We start from the raw sequence: 12,290 nt of genomic DNA, 5'->3' as shown, positions 1-12,290 counted from the left end.
AGCGGACAGGACTTGGACACATGACTTATCAGCTGCCAAACCACAACAGTCTCACATGGCGGAAATTTGCAGAAACATTCAGTCTCTCGAGATGAATTAGTGCATCCCGAGCCTGAAAATGGTTCGATCTCGAAAAGACTGATGTTGATCAAATTAACGTTAAATTGCAAGATTTGCCAAAAGACGGTCGCCGTTAAGTGCAGTTCAACAACAAATTTGTTCCACCACTTGCGAACAAACTATCCAAAAGAGTATGAGGAATATGCACAACTTCGCAACTCTCCAAGCATTTAAGATTTTGATGTCATCTTAATTTAATATTTGTTTACAATGTTTTCTGTATTTTTTTTTTTTTTACAGATGCTTAGGTAAGATACTTAAAGCAAACTTTGAAGCAAACTCCCAACTTCCCAGTTACAAGCCGACTGCTCTTCCTCCTGAGCTACAGCCGCCCATTTATGTACGTGATTTATGTACAGCCCGGACAAAACTTTAAGTTGGTCGTTGACAAATATCGCAGTCGAACAGTTTTGAGCTATGTTTTGCAGAAAGCCATAATGTGTTTTTGATGCAGGTTTTGCAGGAACACTTCAAAATAAAGAACTATTGTTCTGAAACCCTTTGTCTATATATAAATGTTTCAGTTAACCAACTGAGTTTTGACAGCATTATTTGTTTAGAAGATGAAGAAATAAAAGGAGTAAATGAATAGATAGGAAAAGGAAAAACAAACATTTTAAAGGATATCACCAGATTATCGTGAATTTGAAAAAAATAATCAAGATTTTATTTCTGGCCCACATTGCCCGCCCCGACTTGGTGTTAAATGTGTTTTGGAGCATGAGCAGGACGGTGATTTGGATGGAGTCTCAGGAAAAACATGCATGTTCATGTCCCTCTAAAAGCAGCTCCATGTGGTCCATAGAAACACTTTATATGAATCATTTTCTCCAGTTTTACACGTCTTCACAATAACCTGTCGTGCCGATTTAGTTTGGTGTCAGCACAGCCACATTTTCACCTCAGAGCCTCTTAAAAGTTTTATGTCTCTTAAGCACAAGCTCACACAGGACTGGAACGGTCCTGACCTTGCTTGTTAGTATCTAAGTACTGATCTGTCCTCTCCAGATAGGTTGCTGAATCCTGAGTGGGTGGTGCCTTTTTATCTGCATCTGGGTAATAAAAACCCTTGATCTCAGTGGGCTCAGTCTCCCCATCCTGCATGGCGTTCCTCTCCAGTGTACGCTAGCTTTGTTTGGTTTCACACCACCGCACTGACCTGCACGCAGATCTACACTGTTGATGCTGCCTTCTCCACGTGACACGCCACAAATTATTCAGAAAATATACATTTTTATTGTCCTGGTCTACCAGACCAGGTGGTGACAGAACACGCTGCAGTCGAGTTGCTTCATGCAGGAGTTCTTTGCAAACCCACAAAATCATCAACCATGAAATGAGTAAAAAATACACTGAATTTTACATTTCTTTTAGTAATTATATTAAAAATATATATTTTTTTCATTTTGAGTAAATAATATTGGTTGAAATACTTTATAATTAAAAATTACTTTTTCATTATAACAGAAAACACAAATAAATGCTTTCATTAGTTTACATTATAGAGGAATCTACCAGCATATTTTTAATGAGGTTCAATAATTTACATGGTGAAATCATTCTACACTTTATATTTTGAACACCAGTGACGTCATCTCTTCATATGATACCAAAATGGATCAAAATTAACATTTTACAATACTGGATGCAAAATAAGCTTTGTTATCTTGGTGGTGAATCAGACAACGACCAGGCTTATTACAGAAGGACTGGTTAGTTACCAGAGGAACAAATCTGTTTTCAATACTTACTGGTGACCATGAAGTCCAGTTGTTCCCCAATGAGCCTGGTCTTTGTGGTCACCAGTAAGTACTGGTTAATTACCCATTAGTTTCTGATTTATTCATAATGAGTTTCCTAGTAACAAAGCCAATTTTGTGTCCTGCTGTAAAATCTTACCGGATCAATGATCTTTAAACGAACAATGTTTTCACTCCAGTGTTTATTGTATGAAAAATGTGCAAATATGCCAGAAAATCTGTTTTTTTTTATCTGATGGAGGAGTACACACACATCACTGGGTGATACTATAAATACATTTTGTGGTTGCACAATTCACCCGGACTCTGGCTCAGAGAAGGCCATGCACTTCCTTACAGCAGACTCCTGCTGACTGCTGTATCCTTCAGACGACGGTAAAACTCCTGAAATCTGGATGGAAGTGGAAAATTAAAAGCTGAGCAGGCCGCTGTGTGTTGCAGACACTGAATTGAGAATATTTATATGGACTCATAAGAACAACAACAGCTTTCTATAAGTGCTTCATTGAATCCATTCCCATGTTTAATATTACGGCTTGGTTTGGATTCATAGAAACAGTCTCAACAGAATGATCAAATCAGACAGTAAAATTATAGACCAGCAACAGCAGCCTCTCAAAGACCTTTATGACACCTGAGTTCTGAGAAAAGGCGCACAGATCTCCACTGACACCTCACACCCACTGAACCCTGAGTACATCCTGCTACCTTCAGGGTGCAGGTAAAAGGACAAAGAAAGCACTTCTAGTTTCGTCCCAACCTCGGTTCCCTTGCTAGACAGCTGATCTGGAAACTGGTTGTTAATTTTCATTTTTCTTAATGTATTTCATGTTTTATTGTGATGACCGGTGTGAATGGATGTGTCATGTATACACATGCTGTAATGTTTTTGATGTCTGCAGCCCCATCTCGTCTGCAAACAACGGATAGAGTGAATTTGAACTGAACTGCTAGATAGATGTACACAAGTGAACTTCTGTTGCTGTTTGGCTATTGGTGAAAAAAGGTGGAAATGATTGATCGTGTTATTCCTTCCAGGTACGTTTCAACGATATGTTGCATGTGCATCCATTTAAATACAGAAAAACAGTTTAGAAAATAAGTGAAAGCAGAGGTTCAAGACACATCTATGTAGATCATTACTCATAGTTAATGTTCAATGTTTACTTTTTTTTGCATCCTTTTTTTCTTAAATTAGTCTATTTAATATTAATGGCATTCAATATGGACGGTAAAGGAAGAATTTCATGGTACAGGGAAACCCATTTGCTTACTGTGCATATGACAAACGCTTTGAATCTTGAATCTGCTTCACGTCAGCAGCAGCCATCCTGGCTGTCACGGCATCAAACTCGATCCATGTTAGATGAATGGTTTTGATTAGGTCGATTAGATAAATTCTGCCAGAGCAAATCACACATGAGCTGTCAAGCTAATCTGATTTTCAGACTGCGTTGTCAAACTCAAAATGCCACCTGGAAAGGTGAGACTATTTTCTGACATTTCACAGATGAGACATGAATCAGTTCTGCAGAAGACTGGACAATGTGTTTGTGTCTGACGCAGGTAGTGGACGGATAGAAACTGAAGCAGAGGCTTCAGATTGAACTCCCGCTTACATGCTGCCCACGTCCCTCTGGGTCAGGGAATCATGTTTTGATTGGCGGCAAGATTACAAGAACAGCTTCGGCTTCAGTGCCCTTGGGAAAGAGCACCGGCGTGCGCGTGTGTTTATGAGATGAAGAAACTGTGTGTATGTGTGTGTGTGTCTGTGTGTCAGCGGCGATTAACAGGTGTGAAATGAACAGTCAGACGCTCACCTGCATCATTGTCTGAAGAAAAAAGCTAATCCATCCTCATGGGCCCGATAGATAAAGAAAAGGAAGACGGAGGGACAAAGGACACGACCTCACATAGTTCACCAGACTCGATCCGGTTGTGGACCTCGTTCAGTTGGGGGTGCAAGATTATTCCATGGATCTGCATCAGATCAGATCCGAGTTGATCAGATGTCAATCAGAACTATTACCATGTCTGACTGAGATACTTCTCCACGCGTGCATGTTTTTGTTGTGTTTACCCACAATACCACACAATGTAGTCCGCTTCCTGTATTTGGTGCACTTAAAATGGACAGAGACCTGAGGCGGAGCGAGTCCGCTTTTTTGATCTGAAAAAGAATTTGTTTGCACATTCACATTTCCCCCAAACAAATGAAATGAAATAATAATGAAATGAAATGAAAAATACTTTGAATTTCCCTTTGGGGATTAATAACCATTCAAATTTGAAGTGGACTTTCTGAGCAAACGATTGAGTCGAATAATAAAGGCTGATGTGAACGTGCCCTGATAGAAAACCTAAGCCGTAGATTTAGGCTGAAAATGGATTTTTAATGTGTATTTCTGTTCTTCTCCGTTAAGCTAAACCTGTTATCGTGTTTCTAAGACACAAAATAAGCCAATCGCAGTTGTTTTTTAGTCTGGAATCTAAGGCTGGTGCCATATCTTTGGTATAGTACAGTAGAATCCCACCAGAACTCTCAAAGAAGCTCAATCCCAAACCACTGCTATCCGCTCCCCACCATGCACTAACCCTCCATCCACCATGCGTTCTCACAGTGCCGTCGCCATATTTCGGGCGGTCACAAACCACGTTGTGTGGAGGGTGAGTGAACCATTTAACCCTTAAACAGTGAATTTGCCAACTTGGCGACTTTCTCGCTAAAGCTGGCGACTTTTTATGTGAAAAGCAAACAGCGACAAATCTAGCGACTTTTACTGGAGTTATTAGAGACTTTTCTGGTGTTTTGGCGACTGACTTGAAGGCACATATTGTTCTGCAGTTACTGTAAGGAAGGAGCAGCGGGAGCCTCTCCCGTCCTAAAGCACTCCCAGGCGGCCAGTCTCAGTCGGCTCCGGCTGCAGGTCCATGTCGAATAACTGCAGTAGGTTGTGGAAGTTCACCTAAACATAGTTTATACCATTGTCAGTGAGAGCTGGCTGCATTATTTTCCTATACATAGTTCGGCGAGTTCAGGCTCCTCTGGAATGGATCTCCTTCGCTCTTTGTAAAAGTCTTTAGCAAAATAGATTTTCTTCTCCGAAGTCATTGATCCTTCAGAGAACTCTTTCAAACTGTCTGTTGGAAGATCTTCAGCAAGAAACGAGATATTTAAGAAAGTGCTGGATTTTTTCTTGTCCTTCTTACTATAATACTGCTGCCGATGTGCTGGCGTCAGATTTTTTGAAACGCCTCCACGCTCTGAATGATCTGCAAAAAGTGCACCAGGACGGGCTAAAACCAGTGATTCAGCCAGAGGCGGAGACCCTTCCACCTAAGGTTCCACCTCTGACCACTGTGGCAGCTTTAGATGATGATAGCTCTTGTGCTAGTAATGTGTGAGTCCTGGTTCCTGAGACCCCTGTTCCACAATCTACAGTGAGTACAGACTTGTTGCAGCCTTCAGACCCCTCTGTGGTTCCTGTGCAAGCCGGGTCTGTCCCAGAGACACCACGACCATATAGCCAAACTTTACCGGCAACTACTTTGCAGTCTTCAGCTGACTCACCGAGTACAAGTCAGCAGGCTTTGCGTCGCACTGCTCGGTCAACAGCTGGTCACCATTCGAATGTTAATCATCTCCCTCACGCTGCAGGTCCTCAAACCAATACAGCCCACGAGGCTACAGACCCTGCATCCTATGCTCATTTTGCTATTTTTAGGCCTTGGTGTTAAGGCTGGCCTCTGTTTGGTCCATCGTTGGGTGGATGTGGCCGGAAGTAATTTTCATCCGCACCACTACTTGGTGCTGTGCTTCCAGAGTTATGGTATGCTGATTAATTGGCAGGTGCTGAGTAAGTATTTAGGCACAGGTGGAGCATATCTGTCACATCTCCTGTGCTGGCTTTCTGGGTGGCTGCAGCGGCGTGATGGCGTGGATTGGTAGCATGTCGATTTTTCATTAAATACATCTTCAAACAGGTAAGACTCGCTACTCCACTCAGATCATTCCTATGTTGTAAGCTTAGCGGCCCTCTTTATTTGTTGGGGGTTGATCGCTCCTGTGGGGTGAGAGTGGTGCGCCCCGTGTTTTTGAGGTGTGGCGCCGTAGATGTGAGGGATTGTACCGTTCGGCTCCCTCAGTGTTCTCTGAGGTGGTGTTAGTATGTATGAGCTTAATTTTGAATATGTAATTGAAATCTGCATAGTGTCATGACAAACCTGTTTCATTTTAGCTATGCCTATTAAATTCAACCCCCGCTCCCCCCCTGGATTGTAATCTCTGCCCAGCACTGCTGTTTTTGCTACATGATATCCTGGCTAGCCCTGTGTAGGGTGACACTGACAAGCATGTTGGTGCTGGCTACACGGCACTACTCCTGCCCGTCTGTGGAAGCATTCTGGCCCGGAAACACCGGGCTTATCCCACCCAGCTGACTGGGTTCTTTATTTTAAAACGAATTTAGGGTTCCTTTTCTACTTTTGCATTTGTTCTGTCTATTGTATTTTGCAACATTGCTTTCTTTTTTGTTTTGTTCATGTACCATTTTAGATTGTTGTGTGGGTTTTAATTCTTTATTTTCTTGTGCAGGTACGGTAGGCCTGAAGCAGCATCCCCTCCCCTGGTGGTGGTTTTCTTCAAGTGTTTCGTTGGTGTGCAGTGCACTGGTGGTTTGGTTTGTGAGTTTTCCCCTTTTGTTTAGATGCTGCTGCAGCCATGCCTCACTCCTGACATTTGAGCCAGTTTAGTTCAAATGTTTATTTTAATATACCTGATTTAGTTTTGTGTTAAATAAAAATTGTGTTTAAACTTGAACAGCCTATGCCTATGTGTGTAACTAACCTGTGAGCCAAATTAGTGGATACTAGGTTAGGGGTTTCCCAGGGGTTGAATTCCCTTGGGTGGCGTTGTCGGAACTATCTATTCTTGGATTGTGTCATTCCATCACGCCACATTAGCAACTTTGATTTTATATTTAGAGAGTTTGCTTCGATTTGTCTATAACTGCATTTCCATTACATTTTCTAGCAAAATAAAACCAATATTTGTGTTTCAACAAACAATTGCGATTTGCAAGGGTTTCCATTGAACAATGTTTAGCACATTAGCCTCAAGTCTTATAAAATCTTGTTACTCTCCTGAGATTTTATGAAAATTGCAGCTTATGCAAAGTAGCCACATCGCGTTACTTTAGGGTTTTCCACTTGCTGCAGAAAATTTGCTACGGATTTTCAAAGCTTTTCTTTCACATTTTGTTTTCGCAAACTCTGAAATTTGCTGTTTGCTCTGCACTATTTACTGACAATGAACTGGTCATGACCCCCATGTCACGTCCATGGACACATAAATGCGAAAAAAGTGTTTCCATGACACTTTTGCGATATGTTTCTATTTTGAAATATCTGAAAAACCACCTTGAGAGCATAAAAACTTTTTAGAGATATTTGAGACTTTCTTCGAAATGAAGGTGTTTCCAGTAGCGTTTTTTTATTGCGATATCTAGTTTTTTTGCAATTCCAGGTGTGATGCAAATGTACCTACTGATCGTTGCCGTATGCAGAAGTGGGTTATTCTGTTTTGTTTTAAGGCAGTGTGTGTTTACCTCTATCATACGCAGCAGTAACAATTCCTCTGGGAATCCAGACCTGAATCCAGTTCCTTTAACTACCAAACACAGATTCAATTTGTTTTGGAAATTGTTCTAGTAAGTAAACCAAATAAATGTTTATTTTTATAGCACCTATCAAGATAGAAATCACAACATACTTTATAAAACACAAAAACTGAAAACAACAGAAAACATAAAAGAACATAAAAACTAAATAAAAGCAAGTTTTAAAAAAAAGATGTGTTTTTAGCTGCATTTTAAAAGAGATCACAGAGTCCATCTTTGGCTGAGAGGAAGGGAGTTCTCACCCTCCATGAAGTTGTAATCTACATTCTTCTGCACTTCTCAGCAAGTCAGCAGAGCAAACAAGCTTCAATTGGCTCTCATCAGGACAAATTCCACCACTATAACTCTGAAAAAGAGAATTCATGACACAACTGAACCATGACTAAAAGCTTAGGATTTAATTGTTCATTTGTTTTGACTCTTTGCTGTGATCATGTGACTATGTTGTAACTCACAAGTTGATCCTAAGACGATTGATCGAGTGGATAATTAATTGACAAAGTAAGAGTCACAGGGAAGCTGGAGTCTATCTCAGCAATCATTGGGTGAGAGGCCTGGTATACCCTGGACAGGTCACCAGTCCATCACAGAGAGACAAACAACCATTCACACTCAGGTTAATTGGTTTCTCCCAGTCATCACTAGGACTAACATATGTCTCTTTGAATGGATGGAGGAAGCCAGAGAACCCGGAGAGAACCCAAGCATACACCGGAGAACATGCAAACTTGCAGAGAAACGCCAACCTTTAGAACCTCCCCACAGCTGAGACTCAAACCAGCAACTTCCTTGCTGTGAGGCCACACTGCTAACCACCCTGCCACCGCGCTGTCCTGAAGGCGGTTGTTCCGCATTATTTAGACAGTCTCAGTTAACATGCTGGCTGAGGAAAAGAAAGCTCTTTCTGCAAATGAAAAGACTGAATTTCATGAATTGAGAAAGTAATGATAACTTTTCATGATAACTTATGTGAGATCAAAGTAAAATTTATCCCTTGCTTAGTATATCGTCTGTGGATACAGGGTTGGAGGCATAGTGGGGGGATAAGGAGTGTGGGGTAAGGGGGTTGGCAGTATCCTGGTCCACATGGTGATTGACTTTGGCCTTGGGGTGGATGCCAGGTGAGGTTCAGGGGGGCCTCTGCCTGGGAGGAGGAGGGTGAATCATGACTGAAGGAGTCTGCAGTCTGCCTGGTTCTGGGCTGCCATTCTGTGGCAAGACATCCAGTAAAAATTACTGGGTGGATTTTTGTGATTTTTTTTCTTCTTCTGAGAATAGGTATTAGCCTGTTCTGGAAGGAAGTTTGGACACAGGAATGTTTAAAAGAATTTTTCTCAGTGAGCTGCTTGGCCGAGTCCCTTTCTATTTCCGGATATTTTTCTCCCAACTTCACCTAGCTTATGAAACAATCACCATGTTTTCCTGTGGTATTATGTGACGGGGTTCTGTTTGCTGTACAATGATGTGGCGAAGTCGTGGCTCCTTTTCTGATGTGGGTTTTATTTTGCGCATCAATCTCCACATTTACAGTGACCAGCCAGCTTATTTACACAAGTTTGTATTTATAATGGTTGCCCGCTCTGCAAACCATCAACACTCCGTTTTCATAACTCACACCAAGTTCTCCGACTAACTCCTCACACTCTCCCTGAATGAGCATCTTAAAAACACAATGCCCCGCCCCTTCCCATGAACTTCCCATTACTACAAATAAATGGGATTTTCCCCAAGTTTCCCAACAACATATCGACCAATAACCAGAGTAATGTTTTATTTTCTGTCTTGCTGATGTTGATTTTGTTTCTCCAGCTCGTCCATCCTTTCAGAGGTGCTCCTGATGATTGTTAGCTTTGTTTTTTCTTGAAGATGCCGTAGGTCATATCCTGCTTCCTTACCAGTTTGTCTGTTTAGACTGAACAGCTGATGCATTTGCTTTCTCTCCTGTGCATCTTTGTCTCCTTTTTTCTCTTAACTCAACCTTTTTCTGTTTGTCATCAGTAGCTTTGTTGAAACACTGTAATATCCCTCCGTTACAGGGCGTTACTATAGCAACACGTTATCAGCTGGTTCAGATCAGCTGTCTTTTAACAGGTGAATGAGAGAAACGTGCTGTCACCTGACAGCGGTTGTTTGGCATAAAATGTACACCGAGGCCAACGTAAAATAATTCCTATATAAGCGGTAAAAGCGGATTAAACAACTCGGAACCGTGCATTAGACGGTTATAATGCACGACGAGCAGTGTTGTTTAAAAATACTGGATAATTGTATTCAAAAATCAAGATCTCAATTTCAGTCAAAATAATCGTGATTATAATTTTTTGTCATGATTCAGCAGCCCCAATGTGACGGCATGTTTGCCACTGACAGAAAATCACTAATGCTTTAGGAAACTAAACAAGCAAAGCTTCCGTTTTATTTGATGTAAGCCCAAATAGCAGTGTTTGATTCTTTGTTTGATTGGAAATATCAAATGGTGATGTGGCTAAAGCTCAACGTGACTCAAGTGGCTGGTTGTTGAATTTACGATGTTTCAGAGACAAAAAGAGGCAGCTGGTGTGGCTCTGAAATCTATAAGATAAAACCACAGTAAGACATCTACAGAGAAATTAAACTATTTACTGTGCAGACGACTCCAAGCAACTACCTGATCTAGACTGTCCGCCATTTTTGCTGTTGCACTTGCGTGTCTTCATTTTTGATTTACAACTCGAACTGGAAACAGCATAGGATATAAATATTTAACCCTTTAGCTTCATAGAGGATCTGACCAGATATTTGACTGAAAAATGAAGTTATACTGTTAAAAAAAAAAAAAAAAAATCACATCATAAAACCAAAAAGGCAACATACTGTATTTGGACATTCACCAAAAATAAAGAAATCATTCTTAATATCTGTAAATGAAAGCTGGCTGGTGTGAAACAACGACCATTAAGTGTGTGTGGTCACCCTGATAACAGACTCCATTAAACCCCTCACAGCCTCGACAGCGACAATAACACTGATTTAGCTCTGATTGCGCCAAACATACACACACACACACCCCATCATCTCAGATCTCCATGGTCTCTTCACCCTTAATGAGGCAGCTTGATTATGCAGCCTGCTGGACTGAATTAAAAAGACTCCTTTACAAACAGAACAGGGTGGGCTGGTCGAGCTGACATCGACTGGCTGTGATACAAACGCACTGCTCAGGAAGCATCAGCACACGCAGCCACAACCGCACACACACAAGAAACATGATGGATACTGCATACAAGTTAGCTTAAATTTACAAAACATGTAGATGTTTGTTTCTGCGCAGATCTCTGAAAGTCCCACCACAGCATTTCCATTAGGCTCAGATCACATCAACACCTTGATTATTTTCTCTTTCAGTTATTGTGTTGTAGATCTGCTGCTGCTTACTAGGGGTGGGAAAATCGAATCGAAGAATCGGAAATCTGGATTCTTTGTTTCACAATTTGAAAATTAATTTAAAAAAAAAAAAAAAAGAAAAAAAAAAAAAGCATTTTTCCCCCAAATAAGTAAAAATAATCCAAAATGAAATTCTTGTCATTTTTATTGTTTTTATTGATCTTTTTTACTTGTCTTCTTGTGCATTATAGCAGCAGAATGATTGTCTAGCTACTGTGTTGTTTTTTCCTGATTGAAATCAAGAAAATAAAGAGCCAAAAAAATAAAAAAGTTTTATACATATTTTTGTTTTTAATCTACAAAAATCAGCAAAATCAAAGAATTGTGAGAATTGCAATTTAAATCTCATCGGCACCCAAAAAAGTCGGAATCGAATTGAATCTGGACACAAGCACATCGTCACAGCCCTACTGCTTACCATTGTTGACCTGTTGTTTCAGCCAGACAGAGCAGCTCTAGGTCTGGAGTTACCGGCTGATCTGTTCTGGCCAAATAAGTCTTGTGTTTGTTCTGATGCAGCTTTGCAACCCAAAACCATGTTGTCACGGTCTCTTTAAAGAGGAGGCTTTTCTCCTGCAGCTGTTTCAAAAAAGCCAATCTCAATCAGTCTTTTTCTAACTGTACTCTCATGACATTAATTATCTTGCATGCAAACTGAGGTCTGGAGGGTCTGAAATGTAGCTGTAGGGATATTTGTATTTTCCAACCTCTCGCAGTTAAAAGTGAAGCCAATGTGAAGAGCCAAAGTTGCTAAGGGCTCCAAAACACAGCAAATCTTCATCGACTCCCAACTTCACAGCAGAAATAAAAATGTTTACAGCCTGGTACAAAAACATTTTAGGTTTAATAGGTCAAGTTTACTTTTGTGACAATTCTGGGGGGGAATAAATTTATTTTTATAACTCATTTGTTTAAAAGCAATTTCATATGGAAATTTGGCATGGCTTTGTCCTTTTGATTGACAGCAACCTGATATTTAGCTGCAATAAGGCAGAATGTAGCACAACTGTGGTTTTTAGCCAGCTAGCAGCGTGACTTAGCTTTAGCCCGCCTACCTTTGTTAGCTGGTTAGCTCCCATTAGCTGTGGTTAAGCTTGGTCAGGTTTTAGCTACAGGCAGGTTGGAGTTTGATAGATGTCACTCATGCACCCCCACGCTTACAACCCCCCTTACAGCTCTTTGCCCATTTTTGTATTTACCAGGAGAAATGGCGCACGTTACATTGTCAAGATGGTGACGATGGGAACCGCCCAATGAGTTTCAATTCCACTATTCAGAAAGTTACTGGTGACAACACAGAGGTTCCATT

At 40.9% G+C, this 12,290-nt stretch overlaps 1 protein-coding gene across 1 annotated transcript in view; it reads right to left on the bottom strand.

The window, feature by feature from the left end:
- Window positions 1-12,290, bottom strand: part of usp6nl (USP6 N-terminal like) — a 49,883-nt gene that overhangs the window by 25,865 nt on the left and 11,728 nt on the right. The gene's annotated exons all lie outside the window — the stretch shown is intronic.

Source organism: Telmatherina bonti (genome assembly GCF_933228915.1).
Source record: "Telmatherina bonti genome assembly, chromosome: 23".
NCBI classification, from domain to species: Eukaryota; Metazoa; Chordata; class Actinopteri; order Atheriniformes; family Telmatherinidae; genus Telmatherina; species Telmatherina bonti.
Note: the sequence above shows the minus strand (reverse complement) of the source record. Positions and strands in the feature narration are given on the sequence as shown.